The following is a 15,395-nucleotide window of genomic DNA, read 5'->3' as shown; positions in this document are numbered from 1 at the left end:
GCTTATTAACAATGAAAAAAAGATTGCAATTGAATATGACACCGCCACTGCACTCCCATGAGTTACGTATGAGACTCAACGTGGATAAAATGCTGTGCACTAATTAATGAATAAAGTAGAAATCAAGATTTGATAGAAGTCTAAACTGCAAGAGCATCTAAAAATGCCAGTAGCTAACAAACGTTTTGCATTCCCGTTCTCTTTTAGATAAACATTACATTGTTTATGTATCATTGTGTGAAGATTATGGGAATGTTACTTTTGAATAATCTCTGAACGTTCTGAAACATAGTAACGTTTAGACAAACTAAAACGTTTCAGATTGTTTTTTTCTTGTGTGAGCATTTTGAGAACGTTATTAAATTCCGGATAACTTTGTACGAACGTTTTATTATCAGTTTATTGCAATCTCAAAATTCTGGCCAGTTGATAATATCTCTAATCCTTTAGCTACCTAAACTCTAGAACGGTCATCCATTGTTCAGAGAGCAGATACACTCTGTCAGATTAAAGACTAAAAACACTTCTCTTTGACCAGACGTTAACACATTATCGCATATCTGTAATTCGTTGAAGGATTGTTAGGCTGTATAAATTACCAAAAATAAAAACTCTCTCCCTCATGTTGTTCCAATCCGGTAGACTTTCATTAATCTTCTGAACACATATTAAGATATTTTTGATTAAAAAAATATAAGGCTCACACTGAAGAACATAGTTTAATAAAGTCGTTATTTTTGTGCACAAAAAGTATTCTCGTCGCTTGATAATCTTATAAGGTTGAGCCACTGTCGTCACTCGGACTATTTTAACGTCGTCTTTAATAACTTTCTGGGCCGGCTAGTTTCATTCCCTTATGGAGGAGTGATCCAGCTCTCAGATTTAATCACAAATATCTTCATTTGTGTTTCGAAGATGAATGAAAGTCTTACCGGGTTGGAACAACATGAGGGAGAGTAATTACTGAACTAATTGGGTGAACTAATGGCGCTTTTCCACTGCATGGTACGGTACGGCTCGCTTTAAATGGTACCTGGTCTGTTGAGGTTCCAAGCGTACCGTACCAGTACTAAAATGTGACGTGAAACACTGCAGATCTCTGATTGGTCAGACAGAATCGTCACTACCAGCGTCATTGTATTTGCAACGTGAGAAATCAAACCCGCTAAATTTATAGTATTTATGCAGTAACAGCCACCGCAAGCGAGCGACTGCTTTTAAACTAATCCCACCCACTTTAAAGCGCTACTAACTGCAGTGGAAAAGCAACCGAGCTAAAGCGAACCGAGCCGAGTCGTACCACGCAGTGGAAAAGCGCCATAACCTTTTTTTTGGAAATAGGCTCATTTTACCACTCCCCCAGAGTTAAACAGCTGGGTTTTACCGTTTTCAAATCCATTCAGCTGATTTTCTGATATTTAGAAGAATATCAGTAACCAGAACGTTTCTGGTCTCATTGACTTTCATAGTAGGAAAAAATATACTATGGAAGTCAATGAGACCAGAAACTGTCTGGTTACTGATATTCTTCTAAATATCAAAAAATCGTCTGAATACATTCGAAAACGGTTAAACCCAACTGTTTAACTCTGGGGGAGTGGTAAAATGAGCCTATTTCCAAAAAAAAAAAGTGGAGTATCCCTTTAAGTCAACCGGAACCAGGAACACTGACACCAGATGTACTTGATACTTCGTAAGAAGAATGGCATCTATGCTAATATTAGTCTCTCTCTTTATCCCGAGGTTACTGTAGTCAGCCGGATCCTGTGAAGACATGACCGCCATCGGCACAGATCTTCAAGCAGAAGGAACTGGATGAATACGAATGCTATGATTCACAATCTGATTTCTGACCTGTGTTCATTCGTGTTCACCAACTGAGCGACTGGTAGGTATAATATGTAATAATACAATAAATAATTAAAGGAAAGTTAAATAAAAAGCAATGTTACATAAAATAAAACAAAAAATAAATAAAATGAAATAAAGCACTTTTACAATTAAAAAAACTTGAAAATAAAATATAATAAAATACACCAAATAATGAAGTAAAATAAACTAAAATAATAAACTAAATAAATTAAAATAGTAAAATAAATAAATAATAAATAAATAAACACTAAACAGGGTGTTTAGTGTGTGTTTATTTATTTATTATTTATTTATTTTACTTTATTTTATAATTTTAATTTATTTAGTTTATTATTTTAGTTTATTTTACTTTATTTTAGTTTATTTTACTCAGAGCAACACGGTCGATCTGCCGTACACACTCGCGCAGCCCCTGATCCCGAAGACGATTTCTGGAAGTGTGTGTGTGTGTGTGTGTGTGTTGTTGCTGTAATTTGATGCTCGTGGAGGGTTTGCCATCACATGGTGGAAATTTCCACGCGCTCCTCCCAGTGAAACGGGTTTGATCTCGAGGAGCGACGCCAGTTTCTCTTCATCCTGCGAGATTTGCGCTGATTCCTTCAGGATCCAGGTGGGTTCGTACACACACACACACACACACACTCATTTATTTCCAGAATGAAAGTGAGAGATTGATGATGTTGCGCCTTTGCTACATCACTGATCTGTTTATGCGCGAGGAAGAAACGAACCATTTAAAAGCATTAACGTGGATGTAATGTCTTGAGTTGTTTTTAATTCCTAGAACGAGCACTTTAAAGATTATATCAATGTTTTTAAAAAGTAGAAATTGTTTCAAGGCGCCTAATAAACGTCAAAAGTAACCTTTGCGTGCGTGCAATATATCACTGAACTTACTAAAGCTTGCTCAGTATAGGCGCTTGCAAACACTGATGCAACATGTTTAAAACACAATAGCTCGTATTTGAACGATATACTCCAAAAAACCGGGGTTTAAATGTGTGTTTGGAATATTTTGACGAACAGCATTGTGTTGGTTTCACGCACACAAAGCGGGTGTTTGGCGCGCGCACTCCGCGCAGAAGCTCGTGCACCCTGTCAATCAAACCTGCAGCATTATGGCAAGCCGTTTTAACATTTCATCCTTTAAAAACACCAGTATATATTTTCATGCTGCTAGTACTTTTTTTAGATACTTGTGACTATTCCACAAGGTACTTGTACTTTTTAATTAGCTATAGTGCTTATTATTTTAGTCACTAGTGCTACTCAGAGCTCAGTGTTACTCTTATATTAAGTGTTTAACACCATATTTATATGATTTTATGACGTTTGTGTGTGGAATACATGTTTGGATGATGCCTTTCCTTGTTTGTGCATGATTGCAACGAGGAATCGGCATCTAAACAGGAGCTTTATTTGTTTACGGAGGAAAATATTGTTCTTACTCCACCTACTCTACACATTTTTATGCTGATGAGCAGTTTTATAGCAAATCCGCTGTCTTCTTTGCTTTGTAAACTATGTTTAAACACTAAACTGCCAAGTAGCAATGAGTGATCTGACTGACTCCATGTGTTGTAGTTGAATTGAGTTTTATGTTAATCTATTCTAGAACATTCTGTAATGTGTGATCCGCCCACCAATGCTAAACTCATTCACACACACGCTCATGCATTGCACTTCCACAAGGGATTGGACCTTTAAAAATTCATGAACAACAATTAATTACTGGCATTGCATGTATTTTACACTTTAACACCTAATGTAGATTGTGACTTCTAAGCTCTTCAGTTACATAAGTTCATTGCTTTTGTGGGTTTGCATGCAAACATTTGATGCAAAACATGTTTTAACAGAACAGAATACCATGGACTAGTTATGACTAATATAGATGTGTTTATTTGTTGTCCTTATCTTGAAATATTTTGGATCTTTTAGAAGGAAACAACAGTTTATGATCATCAAAGAATTGACTATGCAATCTATCCGTGGAGTAGTTTTATTCCAGTACTGTTAGGACGTGTACGCCAGTCTGTTTGAGGCCCAGCACAGTAAACATTCACTTACACAATTTATTTAAATATGCAAAGTCATTATTCTGTGAAATGTAGTAACCTGTTTGTCAGGTTTCAGTCAGAGATGTAAATAGCCATCGATCATTTCAGATAATATACCCAAAATGTAAAGTGTGACGTGGAGGTGGTGTCATATATCGCATTCTGAACCTGAATTTCCCAGAAACTAAGTTAACCTGACGGAGACACACACACACACACACACACACACACACACACACACACACACACACAGGTAAGTTGCATCAGATTACATTCAGAAATAATGTAAAATATCATTTACAAACACTATAAACTAACACTATTTTAGTTCCCCTCACTCCACACTGAATTCTTTACATTTGACGTATTCAGAACAGAAATTAAAAATATAAGTATATATACTGTATAAAGTATAAAAAACATTAAATATTTGTTAAGGCTTGGCATTTATTATAAAAACTAAACCTCAACAAATGTGTTTTAAGCAAAACTGAAACTGTACTGGCATCTCGGAAATGTGGAAAAACGGCAAATTAAAATTCAATTGCGCGCAGCAGTGTTTTTTAGTTTTATTAATATTTTGAGTTAGCTTTTATTTTTTAGTATTTTAGTTTAGTTTTCGTTGTGCTTTCGTCATGTTATAATACATTTTTTTTTTTCATTTTTATTAAAATGTTCAATATTTTATAATTCTAGTGCTCCAACTTAAACTGTACTCATGTTCAACTTGCTTGATGTTATTTGCGTTGTGTACGTCGCTTTCAAATAATTCAAAGAATGAATGTTTTAGTGTCATTTTTCCAATAGCGGAAGCGGCTCGCTGTAATAGCTGCTTCTTCTTAGACCCTACTGTAATTATGGCACAAACCCAAAGACCGAAATAACCTCAGAGAACAAACACAATGTTAGAACTTCACCTTTCCAATGTCAACTAATTGGCAGCTTAAAATGAGAAATTTGTGATAAAACTTGATTTGATTTATTATAATTGTGATAATAAAGTGTTTTTATAATACATGGAAAACTCACCCCAACTCTACAGTGTTGATATCTGGTTACTTAGTGGTTGATAGCACAATGCTAGGGTGTTCTGGGTGATTTCTCACAGAGTTCACTTACTCACAGTCACTCTCTCACTCGAGTTCAGGATACGGCCTGGGTCTGAATCATGCATCTGATCATCTTAGTAGAGTAACGTCACACTCTTGAACACTTTCATCAGGGGAACAGTGTGTGTGTGTGTGTGTGCGCTCTTCTGTGCAGGATCCGATCTGCCTCGTGTTTGGTTATATTATTCAGCTCAGGTCAGTCCATTATGTGTTCTGCTACGTCACTGATGTCACAAGCAATGAGCAAATCGATAGACTGATAAGATGTTGGACCGAGATGAAACCAAGGACATGACGGCTGGAAAATAGACTTTTGAAACTCCATTAACTTTATACTTGCATAGCAGTTTTCGTAGAGGTCAAGAACTGAAATTCTGAACTTATTTCACATTTTGCTGGCCAAAATTTCTCAAAAGTTGTGAAATTTGGCACACTGCTAGAGAAGTGTCTCATCTACTCTAATGTGATATTTGGGGTCTTTATCACAAAGCGTCTAGCGCCACCAACAGCTCAAATTTGCACTAATGTTTCTATTTATATCGGATCGTAATGAGAGTTCAGTGAAAATGATGGTTTGACTTAAGACAACTCGATTAACAATACACATTGTTTTAAAGGAACTTTACAGAAAATCGTAATGTTAATGTTCATAATATCGTAATATTCATGAAGTAGGACAGTGGTTCAAATTTTCTATACAAATGCAAATAAATGAACAAATAAAAATAAGTTTTGTTTTTAGACCCATGTGGCACCATGCAACAAGGATCAAAAATGTTAATAATTTCACAATTCTCATTTTATTCCAATTTGGATAAAAAATAAGGCATGTGGCCATCGTCATGTGATCAGCCAGTGTCGGTTACATCACTGCTATTCTCTACCACCATCAATAATCATTAAATGAATATAATGAAGATGCAAGTCCGAGTGTCAGGTTTCAGATTTGAAGGAGTCCAGGTTGCTGGCGTCTGGTTGATATATTTGTGTAATGTAATCTAGAGGCGTACGCTGGATAATCTTAGCGCTGAAGGAGAACATGAGTCCTGCTGCAAGCGTTCGGAGAAGTCGCAGCACTGAGACTGAAGACCACTGCGCAGGTCTGAGAACTGAATCGTATGTTGTTTGGGACGGGTGGTCTATTGCATCATTTCTATGGCATTTTAATGCAGTTTTGCATGTTCATGTTTCTCCATGAAGCCACGAGAATACCCTGAGCGTTCAGGGCCGTGTTTCCCAACCATATTCCTGGAAGCACACCAACTACAGCGCTCATTTTGGATGTCTCACTTATCAGACTCGTCTATTTCGGGTCTTGGAGTCTCTACTAACGAGCTGGTGAATGAATCTGATGCGTTTGCTTGACCTTTTTCACATTTCCGGGGTTCTCAGAAGAGGAAGTTGTCATAGTTGGGAAATGACAACTGTGTTTTGGGCGATCTCATTTGCCCCAACAGCAACAGAAGGAAATCAACAAAACATCAGTTTTGGGTCAAATATGGACATAACCAGCCGTTGGGTTAAATTTTTAAATTCCATTTTTAATCCAACATTTGGGTTTGTCCATATTTGACCCAAAAATTGAGTTAAAACAACCCAGAATTTTTTAGAGTGTAGCATTTTTGCTGAAAAAAACTTTTGCTGATAATTTACTCACCCCCATGTCATCCAAGATGTCCATGTCTTTCTTTCTTCAGTCGAAAAGAAATTAAGGTTTCTGATGAAAACATTTCAGGATTTTTTCAATGGGATCCACACTCAAAACGAATCATCAGAATGAACGAATCTTTTTTCGAGTCATTTGATTAATTCAATGAATGAAATGACTCAGGAAAAAAAGATTCGTTCATTTTGATGAACGAGTTTGAACAGGAGAGTCACACAGAACAGAGCAAGGCGAGCATTTGAGCTTATAAAACTTAAACTTTGTTATTTATTTATTAAATGAGTGATCGTTTCGCTTGATAAGACCCTTATTCATCGTCTGGTGTCGTTTAAAGCCCTTTGAACAGTTTGCACTGAAACTCTCATTTGGACCTTGAACCGTTTGGACCCCATTGAAGTCCATTATATGGAGAAAATCCTGGAATGTTTTCATCAAAAACCTTCATTTCTTTTCAACTGAAGAAAGAAAGACGTGGACATCTTGGATGACATGGGGGCGAGTAAATTATAAGCAAAAGGTTTTTAAAAGTGAACTACTCCTTTAAGGCTTTTCAAAAGAGGACAAAAAATGTATTACAATTACAAATTGCTATATTAGAAATACTCAGGCAGTAGCATTAAGGCGTTTTCTGTAATCTAATGTCAAGGTAATATAGGGATACACCGATATGAACATTTTGACAGATACCGATAACCGATAATTCTTTATATTTGAAAGCCGATAACTGATACATTGGCCAATAAATCGAAATCCAAATGTTTATATTTTTTATCCAAAAAAAATTCTTATTACTTTACAAATAAATAAAATAATGCCTAAATAATGCAAACTAGCCACACGTATTAAAAATAAAATGCATGTGCCACACATAAATAATTTGGAGTTTGAAGAATGTGTGTGTGCCTCCAGACACAGGGTGTGAAACACTAGTTTAGAGACAATTCTGTTTTTATCTGATCAGAAATGATGTCTAAATAAGTCAATATTGGTAAATTTGTGGGGCGCTGGATTAGTGGTTATTTCAGACTCTGTCAAAGTGTTTGGTGAAATATTTGGATTTATTTTCAGTTTTTTTGTTTTTGAGTTTTTAGTTTATATCTACTTTTTTTTAATCTTCTAATACTCTGAGTGTGATGTTGAGGTGTTTCTGTGGACCGTTGTGTGTTTAACCCTTGAGCCGGAGCTGCTGATTGGCTCGTGGTGTAGAGTGTGTAGAGTGTGTCCGTATAAGGAAAGGTCTCTCGGCACAGGAAGACTCTTTCTCCTTGAGATTGGAGCACCTGCATCCAGAGAGTAAGAATCTACTTTTTACTATGACTAGGCAATAATATGTGACGACCATTGTTGTGTATAGCTCATTACAAGTAACTTCAGTTACGTAATCAGATTACTTTTGCAAGTAACTAGTAAAGTAACGCATTACTTTTTCAATTTGCAACAAAATATCAAATGCATTGACTGAGAACTCTCATGTTGAGAGAAATAAAGTGAGGAGGTGTGTGTGTGTGTGTGTGTGTGTGTGTAAACATGATAGTTATTACAGTTCTAGACTAAATATGAACATGCATTTACTCATCTCACGTGCACGAAAACATTCAGCATTCCTCAAAATGAATATAAACAGTAAAGTGCAATCTCAGAATTTTATGCAAAACTTTTATAACTAAATATATTAAATGACACAAATATGAAATATGACAAATTATGTATTAAATCTCACTTGATTAACCAATGCTGCTAACCTTCAATAATCATTTAACTATACTAATAAGCAAAAATTACTCAAGATTAGATTTAGAAATAAGCGTGCTGAACTTCCTTCTCCTGGATGCCATTGTTCTTTAATCCAGAATGGCTGAAATGTTTGTTTGAGCGGCGCCCTCTACTGTACAGGAGTAAACATGCATTTCCTTGCGTTTGGTGTATAAGGGCCTTAACATTTGCCAAAAATATAACTTTTTTTTGCTGTTATTGAAAAACAAAAAAAGCAAGCCCAGCCCAAGTGAGAAAGTAAAGCAAGAGTAATTTAACGCATTACTATTCGTTAAAAAGTTACTAAGTAATGCAATTAGTTACTTTTTTGGGGGAGTAACGTATTATTGTAATAATTTACTTTTAATAGTAACTTACTTTCCCAACATTGGTGACGACGACATCCAAACACGGTTGATAGATTATTGGACTCCTACTCGTGGGTGAATGTCAATGATTAGTCATTTTTGTGGGTGGCAAATGGATGTTTTGATTGGTTGACTGGGATTATTTTTGTAGTGTGTGATGTGCTGCATTGGTTAAAGCTCAAGACTGCTATTCAGAAGGTCGTTGGCTAGACTTTCCGGAGATTGAAACCACTAAATATTCTGTTTGCATCATTGATCATTTTCACTGTAAAGCCGCGCCACAATCTATAAAGCGCTTTAGAAATAAAAGTGAATTGACCATCACAATCCCAGAGTTTTTCCAAGGTGAATTCACCAGTGCTTTTGGAAAAAAGACTAATTCTACAATGAAATTTGGTGTAGAAACAATTTTCGCTCAAAAAATTGTTTGTACATTGCAAATAATTGCAAAGAAAAGGCGACGGCGAGTAATACGTTAAAGGGTTAGTTCACCCAAAAATTAAAATTAAGTCATTAATTACTCACCCCCATGCTGTACCAACCCCGTAAGACCTTCGTTCGTCTTCAGAGCACAAATTAAGATATTTTTTATTTAATTTGAGAGCCGAATCACTACCACATAGGCTCCTAAGGGAATGACACTCGACGGCCCAGAAAGTCAATGAAGAAAATGTTTAAATATCCCATGTGACTACAGCGGCTCAACTATAAGTTTATCAAGCGACGAGACTACTTTTTGTGCGAAAAAAACAAACAAAAATAACGACTTTATTCGACTATTTCTTTTCTTCCTTGTTGGCCTGAGACGAGACTTCAATACGATTTCCACGACGAAATTGCGACCTCCTTCAACTACTTCAGTTCAGTTCTCGCGCATGCGTCGTGGAAATCTATGGAAGTCTCGTATTTTTGTTTGTTTTTTCGCACAAAAAGTATTCGCGTCGCTTGATAAACATATAGTTGAGCCACTGTAGTCACATGGGATATTTAAACATTTACTTTATTGACCGTCGAGTGTCATTCCCTTAGGAGCCTATGTGGTAGTGATTCGGCTCTCAAATTAAATAAAAAATATCTTCATTTGTGCTCTGAAGACGAACGAAGGTCTTACGGGGTTGATACAGCATGGGGGTGAGTAATTAATGACTTAATTTTCATTTTTGTGTGAACTAACCCTTTAAATTAAACGTGAGATGTTGTGGTAGACAAACTGAAATGGTGTTTTCTTGTCTTTACAACCTCAGTATTTCAATGGGCACTAATGGATTTTTCAATGGCATATTGATATCTAGAGATATGTCGTGTTAGTATCTGATATATGTAGTATACGTTTCACACAATATTTACCAAATTCCCCAATAAGCTCATCTTTTAATCTGTCGAGTGGATTTAGTAATTGGTCGGTCTGGTTGTGGCTTCAGAGTTCCTGATCGGAGTTGAATGTAGTTTCAGTTCATCTCTGGGTGTGTGTGTGTGCACGTGGCATCACTGTTCATCTCCAGGTGTGTGTGTGATTGCACATGGCATCAGTAGCGAATGCAGATTGGCGTTGGCGTTGTCTGCGTCTGTGAGGGCGAGCGACCCCGGATTCTTGCCCCAGTGCAAACAGAAGTTGATGCAACGCGTCTGTCGCTTATCTCGAACCCCGCATGCCCTTCACTGACGCAGGTGGAGGGGAGTGGGGAGGCGGAGCTTCACGTAGAATCGGAGCGTCCTGATTGGCTGATTCAGGCCCTCCCAATGCTCTTTAAAGCTGCCACTCACCTCCAGGGCTAAAACGAGCTCATCCGCGTTCTGGCAGCGCATCAAGTGTCCTGCGTCCCACCGGCTCTCATTGTGAGTAACCACCATTAATAGATCATAACCTGGGTAGAGCTAGAGGAGATCTGTTTAAAGTGGGAGTTTTTGCATTTGGTTGCTCATTGCTGGAGTTGTGTGTGTGTGTGTGTGTGTGTGGTTGAAGAATGCTGGTTGAAGCACAAACACAGACATTCTCTTTGAAGAGCGAGTGTTTCTCGTGTCGTAAAGCGCTCGGGTCAACTCCAGCTGCTGGGCTCGTTGACACTGAAAAACAAATTGGCGTCGAAACCGTTTTCAAGTTAATGTTGTTATAACTCCTGTGTAAAGCGTTTTAAAGCCACTCCTCACGGGTTTCACTTGGACTGATGGTTAAATGGTTTCGTTTATTCTCTGAAAGGCGAGGAGACGCGTGAGATTACAGGAGAAACAGGTGAGCATTTTCATTTCTTTGCTGTCAAGGACGAACTGAAGTGCGTCTACTGTTTTTCTAGTTCTGCTTCTGGTCGTAAATGTAAAAGAGTTTGATTGTGTCGAGAGCTGTGAGTAAAGTCGAGTGTTTTATGAGAATGCCAGGTCTTTTTAAGGAGTGCTGGGTATGTTGGTTGGATCAACCTCTTTTTTTTTTACTGGTTAGTCTGGTTTTTCAAGGCTGAAGTTTGTTTTTTCTTGATGTCTTGACAGCTGAAGTCTCATAAAATATATGTAAATGTTTATTTCAGGCGAGGGAACCAAAATCTTCTCATTTTTAAAATACGGGAATGTTATTTACATTACTGTTTATTCATTTACCAATAGCTTTTACACATAAACAAGGAATGTGTTAATATGAATATAATCATCTGGCCTATCAATGCCCAGTCATTTAGGGGGTTCATTAATTCGGTTGTTCTTATTTGAAACTCGATCAGATTATTAATATGAAATGAATTAATGAAACTAAGACTGTAAAACTGCTAGTTCAGACTGTCATTTCTGATTGGATAAGATGCGTTGTTGTAAAATACAGATAAACACACTCCTGGGACTCGTTGCAACCTTAGCTAACAAACATATAACGTTCCCATTAAGTTATGAACATTTTTTTTCTGAAAAGTAAAAAAAGAAGATTAAATTAAAGCTGCAAGCAGCGATGGGCGGGCCCTCGCACCTGTAGCACGTCGGGGTCTGAGGCGGCCGCGTTTCATTTTCTGAAGCTCAGCCAGTGCGGCTGTGCATTTGCCACACTGCTTCGTTAAAGGCCACTTCCTGTTGCCAGCAGGTGGCGCTATGACTGTGGGTGAATTTCGGCATGTAGATTTGTTCAGGGCGGGACTCTTGTCAAATGTGTTAAATTTCGTGCAGATCTGGGCATTTACAGCCAAGTTACTACAACTTCCTGTTTCATGGCGAATCATCGACGCCACGGACACGCCCATCGACGAAAACGCGCAGATAGCACAACTTTTCATCGTCAATGCCTTTAGAAGGCACAGCAGAAATTTGAAGTCGATCTGACTAAATCCCTAGGAGGAGTTCGTTAAAGTACGTAATGAGTAAATCATCCAAAAATGGCGGTAAAATTAGAAATGGCCGACTTCCTGTTGAGTTTAAGGCATCGCTCCAAGAGACTTTTCTGTGCGTCTGGACATGATAGATGTACCACAGAAATTTCGTACATGCCGGTCAAACATGCGGCGGGGGCTGCTTCGTTAAAGGTCACTTCCTGTTGCCACTAGGTGGCGCTATGACTGTGGGTGAATATCGGCATGTAGATTTGTTCAGGGCGGGACTCTTGTCAAATGTGTTAAATTTCGTGCAGATCTGGGCATTTACAGCCAAGTTACTACAACTTCCTGTTTCATGGCGAATCATCGACGCCACGGACACGCCCATCGACGAAAACGCGCAGATAGCACAACTTTACATCGTCAATGCCTTTAAAAGGCACAGCAGAAATTTGAAGTCGATCCGACAAAATCCCTAGGAGGAGTTCGTAAAAGTACGGAGTGTGTAAATCGTCCCAAAATGGGCGCCAAATTCAAAATGGCCGACTTCCTGTTGCGTTTAGGGTATGGGTTCTTGAGGCTTTTTTGTGCGTCTTGATATGATGCACGTCCCCACCAAATTTCGTGTTTGTAGGTTGAACGTGGACGAGGGGCTAATTTTTTCCAATTTTCTAGGTGGCGCTAGGGAGTCATTTTGCCACGCCCATCCGCGAAACCCACAAAATACGAAATTTTTCACCAGTCCTGACATGCGTGCCAAATTTGGTGAGTTTTTGAGCATGTTGAGGCCCCTGAAAATGGCGCTTACTTAAAAAAAAATAACCCTAACAGTTTCAAGAGGGTCCTCGCACTGTTAGTGCTCGGGCCCTAAAAAACCTTTTCTTTGAAAATTTTGGCATTGATAGATATTTTATTTTTGATTCTAAATTGTTTCAATTATTTACTGTATTTTATTTTTATTATTATGATTTTTTTTTATTCTAAACTGTTTTAATTATTCTGACTTTGAATTGCCGCTGCGTATGAAATGTGCTATATAAATAAACTTGCCTTGCCTGCCTTTTCTTAAAGAACATTTCAATGTATCGTTGTTCATACTTTATCGAAAGTTACTATTAAATGTTCTATAAATGTTCGGAAACAAGTAGTAACAAACATTTTTTTATGCGAAAGTGCAACTACAACGTTTCAGAAAAAACGTCCCATAAACGATGTGTAAGTAACTTTTTGTTAATAAAGGCCAGATAACTTTGAACAAACTTCGATTAACGTTACGGGACCATAAACAATCATAGTTGGATTAAGGAAAGTATATTACATTGCAGAAGTGTTTATTCCGATTTTTTGCTGTTGCCAGTGTTTTATAAAAGCAGTAAGCCACTGTCTATACGCATGAGGAACACAGTAAAAGCGGTTAAACGCACCACATCTGTGTGCAAGAGAAGCTTCCCAGTCCTGTGGGCCAGTTTCCATGAGTCTCTCAGGCCACATTTATGAATATATCAATGAGGGCTTTGTGTTGGTGGGATTGTTGGTAATTGGGTTCAAGAATGGTTTTGGCGTATGCGCTTGTCTTATGCAATGCTCTCCGACTCAATGGAAATGGTTTTCAGAACGGATTGTGCCTAACATGGGCTGGAAATAGCTGACCTGAGGCCAGTGAGTGTTGTGCGCTCATAACAGGTGTGTGTTAAAACGGCACTAAACGCGTCTGATTCCAGAGCTCATGCGTCATGGAGCGGATCAGACGCACAGATACACGAGTCCTCAACCCAAACATTGAACAAACACACCCTTTATGTGGACCTGGAGCAAAACACCACAGCAACTCTCAACAGGGAATATACATCCTGAAGCGGGCCACGGTGACGTGTGCGATCGATCGCGGTGATAAAACATCTAAAACTGTAGGTTCAACAGGCCAGTTTGTGTACTGCGGTTTGTAGTAGTCTTATCAATATCCACTATCATGTCCATATAAATGCAAAGTGGCCCAAATGCATGGGTTTATTTGGGCTTTTTGGAAGATGTTTTGCATGTTTTTGGTCTGTCCAGTTTTTATCAGGATAAACTTATAAAATAAGTTTGTATGATGAACCCAATTCGTATCGAATACTCTTAAAGTATCTTGTATATACAATTGAGTTCAAATGCATCATTTTTAATCTCTTTTCCTAATTGATGTTTGTTGAATCAGTCTGTGAAGCTGATATGGCAATACATTTAAATCCAACCAAACCAGGAACACCAGGATGGATTTATCTCAAGTTCAGGGATTAAATCAATAATAGGCCTGCATTTGTCTCTGAATGTTGTTATTTTGACTTGTTTAGCAGGATCAGTTCATGGTCACATGTCTTAAACTAAGAAGTTTCGGAACATTTCTGATTTAAAAAGTCATAATTAAGTCATGTAGACTATAGAGCCAGACCGATATATCGGCAGGCCGATATTAGACATTTTCCAAACTATCGGTATCGGCAGTTATAATGGCCGATAAATGAATATTTCAAAAATAAAATAAAAACGGACGAAACACGCTTGAACCATGTCTTGAGTTGTATAGTTTGTCCACCAGAGGGCACTCTACACCGTTCCTGTTGGCAACACTCGTTGAGTTGGTCACGAGACATACATTGCTTGAATAACAATTAAATCTCTCCTTGGCCTGTTATATTGAAAATGTATGTTTTACAATTTGCAGTATGACGTTATCCATTGCTGAATTATGGCTCATCATAGACTAGCTAACCACAAAGCTAGCTAATCCCACTGTGACAATAAAAGAAGTTTTTTATTAAAATGCATTATCATATTATTTTTTGTTAAAACTCATAAATAACTACAAATAACTAATGTTAGGGAAATCTGTTAATGTTTTGTTGTGCGTTTCTTAAAAAAAATAAAAATATCGGCCGATATATCGGAATATCGGATTTTAAAACCAACAAATATTTGTATCGGTATCGGCCTTCAAAATCCTTTATTGGTCTGGCTCTAGTAGACTCTGGGAATGATGTGTAGAGCTTCTTCCCGGTTAACGGGGAACATTCTGGCAATCTCTCTTAAAGTCATCCAGTAACTTTAATAAAACGTTCGTTCAAAGGTATCTGGTCTTTAATAATGTTCTCGAAACGATTGCGTTGTTTTTTTTTAAACGTTTTAATTGGATGTTTGTTTTACGTTTTTTAAATGTTACCGCTAGTTTTTGAACGTTCAGAGTACTTTAAATAGTAACGTTCCCATTATGTTTGAAGGAATGATAAAATAGAGCGTTCACATGA

At 37.7% G+C, this 15,395-nt stretch overlaps 1 protein-coding gene across 3 annotated transcripts in view; it reads left to right on the top strand.

Annotated features, from left to right (window-relative positions):
- The first annotated feature begins 1,740 nt into the window (after window positions 1-1,740).
- slc38a4 (solute carrier family 38 member 4) overlaps window positions 1,741-15,395 on the top strand; it is a 33,317-nt gene continuing 19,662 nt past the window's right edge. The window contains exon 1 of one of the 3 annotated variants that reach the window (XM_089127234.1): window positions 1,741-1,888. The gene's annotated coding sequence lies outside the window, so the exon portion shown is untranslated. Of the gene's footprint in view, window positions 1,889-2,342; window positions 2,483-10,540; window positions 10,664-15,395 lie in introns of those variants that run through there. The other 2 variants (XM_039660745.2, XM_039660744.2) reach the window with 2 other exon arrangements.

Source organism: Pimephales promelas, chromosome 24, assembly GCF_988280905.1.
Source record: "Pimephales promelas chromosome 24, fPimPro1.hap1.1, whole genome shotgun sequence".
NCBI classification, from domain to species: domain Eukaryota; kingdom Metazoa; phylum Chordata; class Actinopteri; order Cypriniformes; family Leuciscidae; genus Pimephales; species Pimephales promelas.
The sequence above is the reverse complement of the archived record's forward strand: the minus strand, read 5'-3'. Positions and strand labels throughout refer to the sequence as shown.